Raw genomic sequence first — 10,663 nt, 5'->3', positions numbered from 1 at the left:
CGGCCATTTAATGCCGAAGAATTTAATTGAATTTATACATTTATACATGTTTAAATATGAAGTTTTAATAGCTAAAATCAATATATAATTATACCCGTTTCTCGTAGAGTATACTAGATTCGCGTTCTTCCTTGTTTTATATACGAAATACCTGTGAATGAAAACTGAAAAGTAATTTAAGTTATTATAAGTGATCTGATCTGGTTTTTCTGGGTTTTCCTTGCAGCGAATGCTGGATCACATTGTATACCCCAGAAAGCACACTAGCCACATTAGAATAAGTAAATGCATACACTTTGTTAAGTCCTCGTTAATGTAATTTTTGAGGGGGAGTGTCGGATATCCCTATTATGCTATCAAAAATAATATTACACAATACTGAAGTATTTTTCATAGATCGTTGATCTGGTAACATTTAAGTTCTCTCTTCCCTTTTTGCTTTTGACTGTGGCGTGCGTGTGCAACGAAAAGACCTATAAAATAAAACATAAAATATACTTAAATATAAAACACAAGTGTTCTGTTTTGGTGTCTGCTGGGAATTATTCAATATCTGACACCAATCATTAATATAACATATATTGCGGTCCAGTTTTCAACCAACTTGCATCGGTAAGCATAAACTAATTTCACAATGGGATGCGAAAAGCATTTATTCTATAAAAAAAAATTTAAGTCCTAGAAGCTCATAAGGAAAATCTTCTGGACGTTGGATAAGATTTGAGAACTAAGAAGTCAGTATATTTCAGATTAAATCCGCGATCGGTCAATCAAAAAAGTAGAAAGCCTACAGTAGGTTGATGCAAAGATTATATAGACTACAAGATGAGTAACAACGATACAACGGGATGTAGGGCAAAACTGTTGGTGTGGATTTTCGTTGTGGATTTTCGATTTTCTTGGTGTGCGTTCACCGTTTAAGATTTTTTGGTTGTGTTAGTGTATAAATATGTGTAGTCTGCTGGAAATCTCAAGGCTCAATCTTTCATTTGACTTACGCGCCATAACAAAGCGCTGTGGGCCCTGGGTCCAATCGCTTAACTGCTGAACTTGTGGGACCTAGTTCAACTCCGAATGGAAAACCCCTTTTGATTAATGTACAATCGGGCTTTTTTTAAACAATCAATTTAAACATGGGTTAAACAAATCATCGATATTTAATACTGTATCATTTTCGGTAATCATGAGGGAAAATCATTTTTATTTCGATAGCTCTACAGATGATTTTGCTTGCAGCAATATAACGCGAGCCGACATTTTGTAGAATACATTGCAAAGGGATCGAACTGCAAAAGCTGTGAAGCAAATATTTAAAAACAGGTAGAAAAGTTAAATTCGCCTTCCGAAATTTGTATTGCTAAAAAGTTTTCTAAAGATTCGGACTTTGGAAAGTTTGCTCCTTCAGATATATTTTTTAATGTGTATAAAATACATATCAAGGTTTTTAAAAATGTTTTAATAACAATAAGAACCAGAAGACATTTTTAATGATTCATTGCGTAACATGTAAGTGAAAGAGAGATTTTTCATCGTGGTTTGATGAATATGATGAGTGCTTTTCACATAAATTGAAAATGTTAGATAAAATAATAAGTCTTTCTCTCGCTCTCTCAAAAACATGTTACGCATCGACTCACTAAAAATTGCTTTATGCGTTCTTCTTTTTATTGTTATTAAAAACATTTATAACAACCTTGATATGTATTTTAACCACATTAGAAATTATATATGAAAGAGCAATTTCTTTCTTAAGTCCTTATCGGTACATATAAAAAAAAATAAAAAAAGTCCAGCTATAAAAACCAATTTAAAATAACAAAAACTTGGCAAAACAAAACTGTATAAATAAAAAAAAATTAGAAAAAACTATATTTTTTATGGTATTTCCTTAGCTCATCTGAGTACCGCGCTGAAAAACAGACCCGACGAAAAGCTTTGGCCGCCTGTTTGCCTCTCGCTCACTCCTATGGTTAGCTTGCAGTTTTCGTCGATGTGAGTACTGGGCAAGAGCCCGTTTAGCTCCAACGTCCGATTTCGTTTAAACTTTCCATGTCGACGTGTTTTTGGGTCCTGATTACGGGAAAAATAGTCAAAGTTTGCGCAAATAACGGGATCTTGAAAAATAACGGTAAAAACCGTAAATTTTTGGTTGAAAAACACCTAAAAAAATTAATTTAAATAGGTGAACATTTAAAAATATTGCAATATACCGCCATAAAAATGGCGTCAGATAGTTAGATAACTGCATTTAAGGTGATGGGCCTATTTTGACTTTTTTTTTTTACAACATATCGTGAAAATCGCTGCGATTTTCGTTAAAAAAAATGTTTCCTTGCGACATTAGAAATGCTTTTTATATAATTTTTTTCAATACATTTTATTTTCGTTTTATAATTTGAATTTTATTTTGTTTTCTTACCTTTATTTTTAGCTACGACAACTGAAAAGCTCTTTCCAACATTTATATTTTGCTTGTACTTTTCATGGTTACGAGCCATTATAGCTCGAGCCATGATTAATGGTGCAAAGTTACGTAAATGCTTCTGGGGTGAAGCTGTATTAACTGCCATTTATTTAATTAACCGAATACCAATTAAAGCGCTAGATTTAATTGAAAAAACGCGATACGAAATGTGGCATAACAAAAAGCCTAATAGAACACACTTGAAAGTATTTGGTTCTACTGTGTAAGCTCACAATAAAACAAGAAACAGTAAATGTGATGTTAAATCCTTCAAAACCATTCTTATTGGTTACGAACCAAATGGTTCTATGTTGTGGGATTCTATTAATCGAAAATTCATTGTTACAGGAGGTGTTGTTGTAAATGAAACCAATATGTTTAACTCTTGAGCTAGTCAAAATGATACAGAGTTCCCAAAAGACAGTAAGGAACTTGATCATGAAGAAATCTTGAAAGAAAGTAAGGATTGCGATAAAAAAGAATTCCTGAAAGATAGTAAAGAGAGTAAAATTGAAAATTTCCCGAATGAGAGTAAGGAATGTGAAGAACCAAATTTCAGGAATGAGAGTACGGGTAATGAAACAGCTTAACAGCCAAGTGAGATTGGTAATATCGACAACAACAATGGGGATGTCGAAATAATCAGTAGAAGATGTGTTAGATTAAAGAGCATGCCTTTGAAAACCTATAATGAGGAAGATATAACTTTAAATAAATATATATTAAATGCTCATAGTTTTTTTAATGATGTTCCAAATACATTTGATGAAAAAAAAAGTAGAAATGATAGATGGTTTTGGGAGGAAGCTGTAAAATTAGAATTAAATGGTCATAAAATAAATAATACTTGGAAAATTGTAAGGAAACCTGGAAACAAAAATACTGTGGACAGCAAATAGGTATTTTCTCTAAAATATGATGAACTAGGAAATCCAACAAAATACAAATCAAGATTAGTTACACGAGGGCTTACACAAAAGTATCAAATCGACTATGTTGAAACCTTTGCCCTAGTTGCTAGGACTTCGAGTTTTCGATTCATGCTATCATTAATAGTTCAATATGATTTAAAAATACATCAAATGGATGTGAAAAACGCGTTCTTAAGTGGCAAGTTGAATGAAGAAATATACATGAAAACTCCTCAGGGTATATCATGCGATGGAGAATAAAGAATAAAGAAATTTATGGGCTCAAACAAGCATTTAGATGCTAGATTAAAGTTCTTGAGCGAGTGTTAAAAGATTGTGGGCTTGTAAACTTTCCTTTAGATCGCTGTATACATGTACTTGAAATAGGTGGTGTTAAGAAAAACATATATGTATTGTTATATGTTGATGATGTTGTAATAGCAACTGGGGATATGAATAGAATGAATAATTTGAAGTTATCTAAAGGAGAAGTTTGAAATTATTGACTTAAATGAAATACGCCATTTTATTGGGATTCGAATAAAAATGAGCGAGGATACAATTACATGCTTTGTGGACGTCCCGTTTTAACAACTGCTGTAAATGTCTTAGGTTGACTTAGTAGCAAAAATAATTCTGAGTTGTGTCAATGTTTTAAAAGAGTTCTTATATATTTGAAAGGGAACATTAACATGAAACTGAATTTTGAAAAGAATACATTTGAAAATTTTTTAGTTGGTTATGTCGATTCTGATTGGGGTGGAAACGAAGTTGATAGAAAAAGTACAACAGGCTATTTATTTAAAATGTTTGATTCTAACCTTACTTGTTGGAACACAAAACGAAAAAATTCGTTAGCAGCTTCAGCGACTGAAGCTGGGTAGATGGCTTTATTTGAGGCCGTAAGAGAGGCTTTGTGGCTAAAATCTCTCCTTAATAGTGTACAATGTACATACATACATTCAGTAGAGGATAACGTTGTTTGCATTGAGTATATTTCTTCAGATAATCAACTGGCTGACATCTTTACGAAACCTTTACCTGCTATGACTGGACTCGTTCTCGCTAATAACAACTGATTTTTAATATATTTTTTTTTAATTTATCGGCCATTTAGTGCCGAAGAATTTAATTGAATTTATACATTTATACATGTTTAAATATGAAGTTTTAATAGCTAAAATCAATATATAATTATACCCGTTACTCGTAGAGTAAAAGGTTATACTAGATTCGTCGGAAAGTATGTAACAGGCAGAAGGAAGCGTTTCCGACCCCATAAAGTATATATATTCTTGATCAGGATCACTAGCCGAGTCGATCTAGCCATGTCCGTCTGTCCGTCTGACCGTCTGTCCGTCTGTCTGTCCGTCCGGATGAACGCTGAGATCTCGGAAAATATAAGAGCTAGGCTATTGAGATTAGGCGTGCAGATTCCTGAGCTTCTTACGCAGCGCAAGTTTGTTTCAGCAGAGTGCCACGCCCACTCTAACGCCCACAAACCGCAAAAAACTGTGGCTCCTACAGTTTTCATGCTAGAATAAAAATTTTAACTGAAATGTATTGTTCTCATCAATACCTATCGATTGACCTAAAAAACTTTGCCAGGCCCACTCTAACGCCCACAGCGCTTAAATCTTTCTACCGCCGGTAGGTGGCGCGTTTCAATCTCGCTTTGCTGCTTGCATATCTCCATTTTCCTTTGGTCCCTTTAGCTGAGTAACGGGTATCTGATAGTCGAGGTACTCGACCATAGCGTTCTTCCTTGTTTTATATACGAAATACCTGTGAATGAAAACTGAAAAGTAATTTAAGTTATTATAAGTGATCTGATCTGGTTTTTCTGGGTTTTCCTTGCAGCGAATGCTGGATCACATTGTATACCCCAGAAAGCACACTAGCCACATTAGAATAAGTAAATGCATACACTTTGTTAAGTCCTCGTTAATGTAATTTTTGAGGGGGAGTGTCGGATATCCCTATTATGCTATCAAAAATAATATTACACAATACTGAAGTATTTTTCATAGATCGTTGATCTGGTAACATTTAAGTTCTCTCTTCCCTTTTTGCTTTTGACTGTGGCGTGCGTGTGCAACGAAAAGACCTATAAAATAAAACATAAAATATACTTAAATATAAAACACAAGTGTTCTGTTTTGGTGTCTGCTGGGAATTATTCAATATCTGACACCAATCATTAATATAACATATATTGCGGTCCAGTTTTCAACCAACTTGCATCGGTAAGCATAAACTAATTTCACAATGGGATGCGAAAAGCATTTATTCTATAAAAAAAAATTTAAGTCCTAGAAGCTCATAAGGAAAATCTTCTGGACGTTGGATAAGATTTGAGAACTAAGAAGTCAGTATATTTCAGATTAAATCCGCGATCGGTCAATCAAAAAAGTAGAAAGCCTACAGTAGGTTGATGCAAAGATTATATAGACTACAAGATGAGTAACAACGATACAACGGGATGTAGGGCAAAACTGTTGGTGTGGATTTTCGTTGTGGATTTTCGATTTTCTTGGTGTGCGTTCACCGTTTAAGATTTTTTGGTTGTGTTAGTGTATAAATATGTGTAGTCTGCTGGAAATCTCAAGGCTCAATCTTTCATTTGACTTACGCGCCATAACAAAGCGCTGTGGGCCCTGGGTCCAATCGCTTAACTGCTGAACTTGTGGGACCTAGTTCAACTCCGAATGGAAAACCCCTTTTGATTAATGTACAATCGGGCTTTTTTTAAACAATCAATTTAAACATGGGTTAAACAAATCATCGATATTTAATACTGTATCATTTTCGGTAATCATGAGGGAAAATCATTTTTATTTCGATAGCTCTACAGATGATTTTGCTTGCAGCAATATAACGCGAGCCGACATTTTGTAGAATACATTGCAAAGGGATCGAACTGCAAAAGCTGTGAAGCAAATATTTAAAAACAGGTAGAAAAGTTAAATTCGCCTTCCGAAATTTGTATTGCTAAAAAGTTTTCTAAAGATTCGGACTTTGGAAAGTTTGCTCCTTCAGATATATTTTTTAATGTGTATAAAATACATATCAAGGTTTTTAAAAATGTTTTAATAACAATAAGAACCAGAAGACATTTTTAATGATTCATTGCGTAACATGTAAGTGAAAGAGAGATTTTTCATCGTGGTTTGATGAATATGATGAGTGCTTTTCACATAAATTGAAAATGTTAGATAAAATAATAAGTCTTTCTCTCGCTCTCTCAAAAACATGTTACGCATCGACTCACTAAAAATTGCTTTATGCGTTCTTCTTTTTATTGTTATTAAAAACATTTATAACAACCTTGATATGTATTTTAACCACATTAGAAATTATATATGAAAGAGCAATTTCTTTCTTAAGTCCTTATCGGTACATATAAAAAAAAATAAAAAAAGTCCAGCTATAAAAACCAATTTAAAATAACAAAAACTTGGCAAAACAAAACTGTATAAATAAAAAAAAATTAGAAAAAACTATATTTTTTATGGTATTTCCTTAGCTCATCTGAGTACCGCGCTGAAAAACAGACCCGACGAAAAGCTTTGGCCGCCTGTTTGCCTCTCGCTCACTCCTATGGTTAGCTTGCAGTTTTCGTCGATGTGAGTACTGGGCAAGAGCCCGTTTAGCTCCAACGTCCGATTTCGTTTAAACTTTCCATGTCGACGTGTTTTTGGGTCCTGATTACGGGAAAAATAGTCAAAGTTTGCGCAAATAACGGGATCTTGAAAAATAACGGTAAAAACCGTAAATTTTTGGTTGAAAAACACCTAAAAAAATTAATTTAAATAGGTGAACATTTAAAAATATTGCAATATACCGCCATAAAAATGGCGTCAGATAGTTAGATAACTGCATTTAAGGTGATGGGCCTATTTTGACTTTTTTTTTTACAACATATCGTGAAAATCGCTGCGATTTTCGTTAAAAAAAATGTTTCCTTGCGACATTAGAAATGCTTTTTATATAATTTTTTTCAATACATTTTATTTTCGTTTTATAATTTGAATTTTATTTTGTTTTCTTACCTTTATTTTTAGCTACGACAACTGAAAAGCTCTTTCCAACATTTATATTTTGCTTGTACTTTTCATGGTTACGAGCCATCATAGCTCGAGCCATGATTAATGGTGCAAAGTTACGTAAATGCTTCTGGGGTGAAGCTGTATTAACTGCCATTTATTTAATTAACCGAATACCAATTAAAGCGCTAGATTTAATTGAAAAAACGCGATACGAAATGTGGCATAACAAAAAGCCTAATAGAACACACTTGAAAGTATTTGGTTCTACTGTGTAAGCTCACAATAAAACAAGAAACAGTAAATGTGATGTTAAATCCTTCAAAACCATTCTTATTGGTTACGAACCAAATGGTTCTATGTTGTGGGATTCTATTAATCGAAAATTCATTGTTACAGGAGGTGTTGTTGTAAATGAAACCAATATGTTTAACTCTTGAGCTAGTCAAAATGATACAGAGTTCCCAAAAGACAGTAAGGAACTTGATCATGAAGAAATCTTGAAAGAAAGTAAGGATTGCGATAAAAAAGAATTCCTGAAAGATAGTAAAGAGAGTAAAATTGAAAATTTCCCGAATGAGAGTAAGGAATGTGAAGAACCAAATTTCAGGAATGAGAGTACGGGTAATGAAACAGCTTAACAGCCAAGTGAGATTGGTAATATCGACAACAACAATGGGGATGTCGAAATAATCAGTAGAAGATGTGTTAGATTAAAGAGCATGCCTTTGAAAACCTATAATGAGGAAGATATAACTTTAAATAAATATATATTAAATGCTCATAGTTTTTTTAATGATGTTCCAAATACATTTGTTGAAAAAAAAAGTAGAAATGATAGATGGTTTTGGGAGGAAGCTGTAAAATTAGAATTAAATGGTCATAAAATAAATAATACTTGGCAAATTGTAAGGAAACCTGGAAACAATAATACTGTGGACAGCAAATGGGTATTTGCTCTAAAATATGATGAACTAGGAGATCCAACAAAATACAAAGCAAGATTAGTTACACGAGGGCTTACACAAAAGTATCAAATCGACTATGTTGAAACCTTTGCCCTAGTTGCTAGGACTACGAGTTTTCGATTCATGTTATCATTAATAGTTCAATATGATTTAAAAATACATCAAATGAATGTGAAAAACGCGTTCTTAAGTGGCAAGTTGAATGAAGAAATATACATAAAAATTTCTCAGGGTATATCATGCGATGGAGAATAAAGAATAAAGAAATTTATGGGCTCAAACAAGCATTTAGATGCTAGATTAAAGTTCTTGAGCGAGTTTTTAAAGATTGTGAGCTTGTAAACTTTCCTTTAGATCGCTGTATACATGTACTTGAAATAGGTGGTGTTAAGAAAAACATATATGTATTGTTATATGTTGATGATGTTGTAATAGCAACTGGGGATATGAATAGAATGAATAATTTGAAGTTATCTAAATGAGAAGTTTGAAATTATTGACTTAAATGAAATACGCCATTTTATTGGGATTCGAATAAAAATGAGCGAGGATACAATTACATGCTTTGTGGACGTTTTAACAACTGCTGTAAATATCTTAGGTTGATTTAGTAGCAAAATTAATTCTGAGTTGTGTCAATGTTTTAAAAGAGTTCTTTTATATTTGAAAGGGAAGATTAACATGAAACTGAATTTTGAAAAGAATACATTTGAAAATTTTTTAGTTGGTTATGTCGATTCTGATTGGGGTGGAAACGAAGTTGATAGAAAAAGTACAACAGGCTATTTATTTAAAATGTTTGATTCTAACCTTACTTGTTGGAACACAAAGGAAAAAATTCGTTAGCAGCTTCAGCGACTGAAGCTGGGTAGATGGCTTTATTTGAGGCCGTAAGAGAGGCTTTGTGGCTAAAATCTCTCCTTAATAGTGTACAATGTACATACATACATTCAGTAGAGGATAACGTTGTTTGCATTGAGTATATTTCTTCAGATAATCAACTGGCTGACATCTTTACGAAACATTTACCTGCTGTGACTGGACTCGTTCTCGCTGATAAAACTGATTTTTAATATATTTTTTTTTAATTTATCGGCCATTTAATGCCGAAGAATTTAGTTGAATTTATACATTTATACATGTTTATATATGAAGTTTTAATAGCTAAAATCAATATATAATTTTACCCGTTACTTGTAGAGTAAAAGGGTATACTAGATTCGTCGAAAAGTATGTAACAGGCAGAAGGAAGCGTTTCCGACCCCATAAAGTATATATATTCTTGATCAGGATCACTAGCCGAGTCGATCTAGCCATGTCCGTCTGTCCGTCTGTCTGTCCGTCCGGATGAACGCTGAGATCTCGAAAAATATAAGAGCTAGGCTATTGAGATTAGGCGTGCAGATTCCTGAGCTTCTTACGCAGCGCAAGTTTGTTTCAGCAGAGTGCCACGCCCACAAATCGCGAAAAACTGTGGCTCCTACAGTTTTTATGCTAGAATAAAAATTTTAACTGAAATGTATTGTTCTCATCAATACCTATCTATTGACCTAAAAAACGTTTGCCACGCCCAATTGAACGCCCACAAACCGCCCACAAACTGCAAAAAATCCTAAATATGAACGCGGATATCTCGGAAAATATCAAAGATAGAGAAATGGGATTTCAGATTTAGATTCCGTAGGCTTGAGCGCAGCGCAAGTTTGTTACGCGAATATGCCACGCCCACTCTAACGCCCAAAAACCGCCCAAGCCTGTGGCGCCCACAATTTTCGTGCTAGATAAACAATTTTAACTGAAATGTATTGGTCTTATCAATACCTATCGATTGATCCAAAAAAACTTTGCCACGCCCACTCTAACGCCCACAACGCTTAAATCTGTCTACCGCCGGTAGGTGGCGCGTTTCAATCTCGCTTTGCTGCTTGCATATCTCCATTTTCCTTTGGTCCCTTTAGCTGAGTAACGGGTATCTGATAGTCGAGGTACTCGACTATAGCGTTCTTCCTTGTTTTATATACGAAATACCTGTGAATGAAAACTGAAAAGTAATTTAAGTTATTGTAAGTGATCTGATCTGGTTTTTCCTTGCAGCGAATGCTGGATCACATTGTATACCCCAGAAAGCACACTAGCCACATTAGAATAAGTAAATGCATACACTTTGTTAAGTTCTCGTTAATGTAATTTTTGAGGGGGAGTGTCGGATATCCCTATTATGCTATCAAAAATAACATTACACAATACTGAAGTATTTTTCATAGATCGTTGATC

Source organism: Drosophila subpulchrella, unplaced genomic scaffold (assembly GCF_014743375.2).
Source record: "Drosophila subpulchrella strain 33 F10 #4 breed RU33 unplaced genomic scaffold, RU_Dsub_v1.1 Primary Assembly Seq90, whole genome shotgun sequence".
In the NCBI taxonomy this organism is placed as follows: Eukaryota; Metazoa; Arthropoda; class Insecta; order Diptera; family Drosophilidae; genus Drosophila; species Drosophila subpulchrella.
This window is presented reverse-complemented; position numbering follows the sequence as displayed.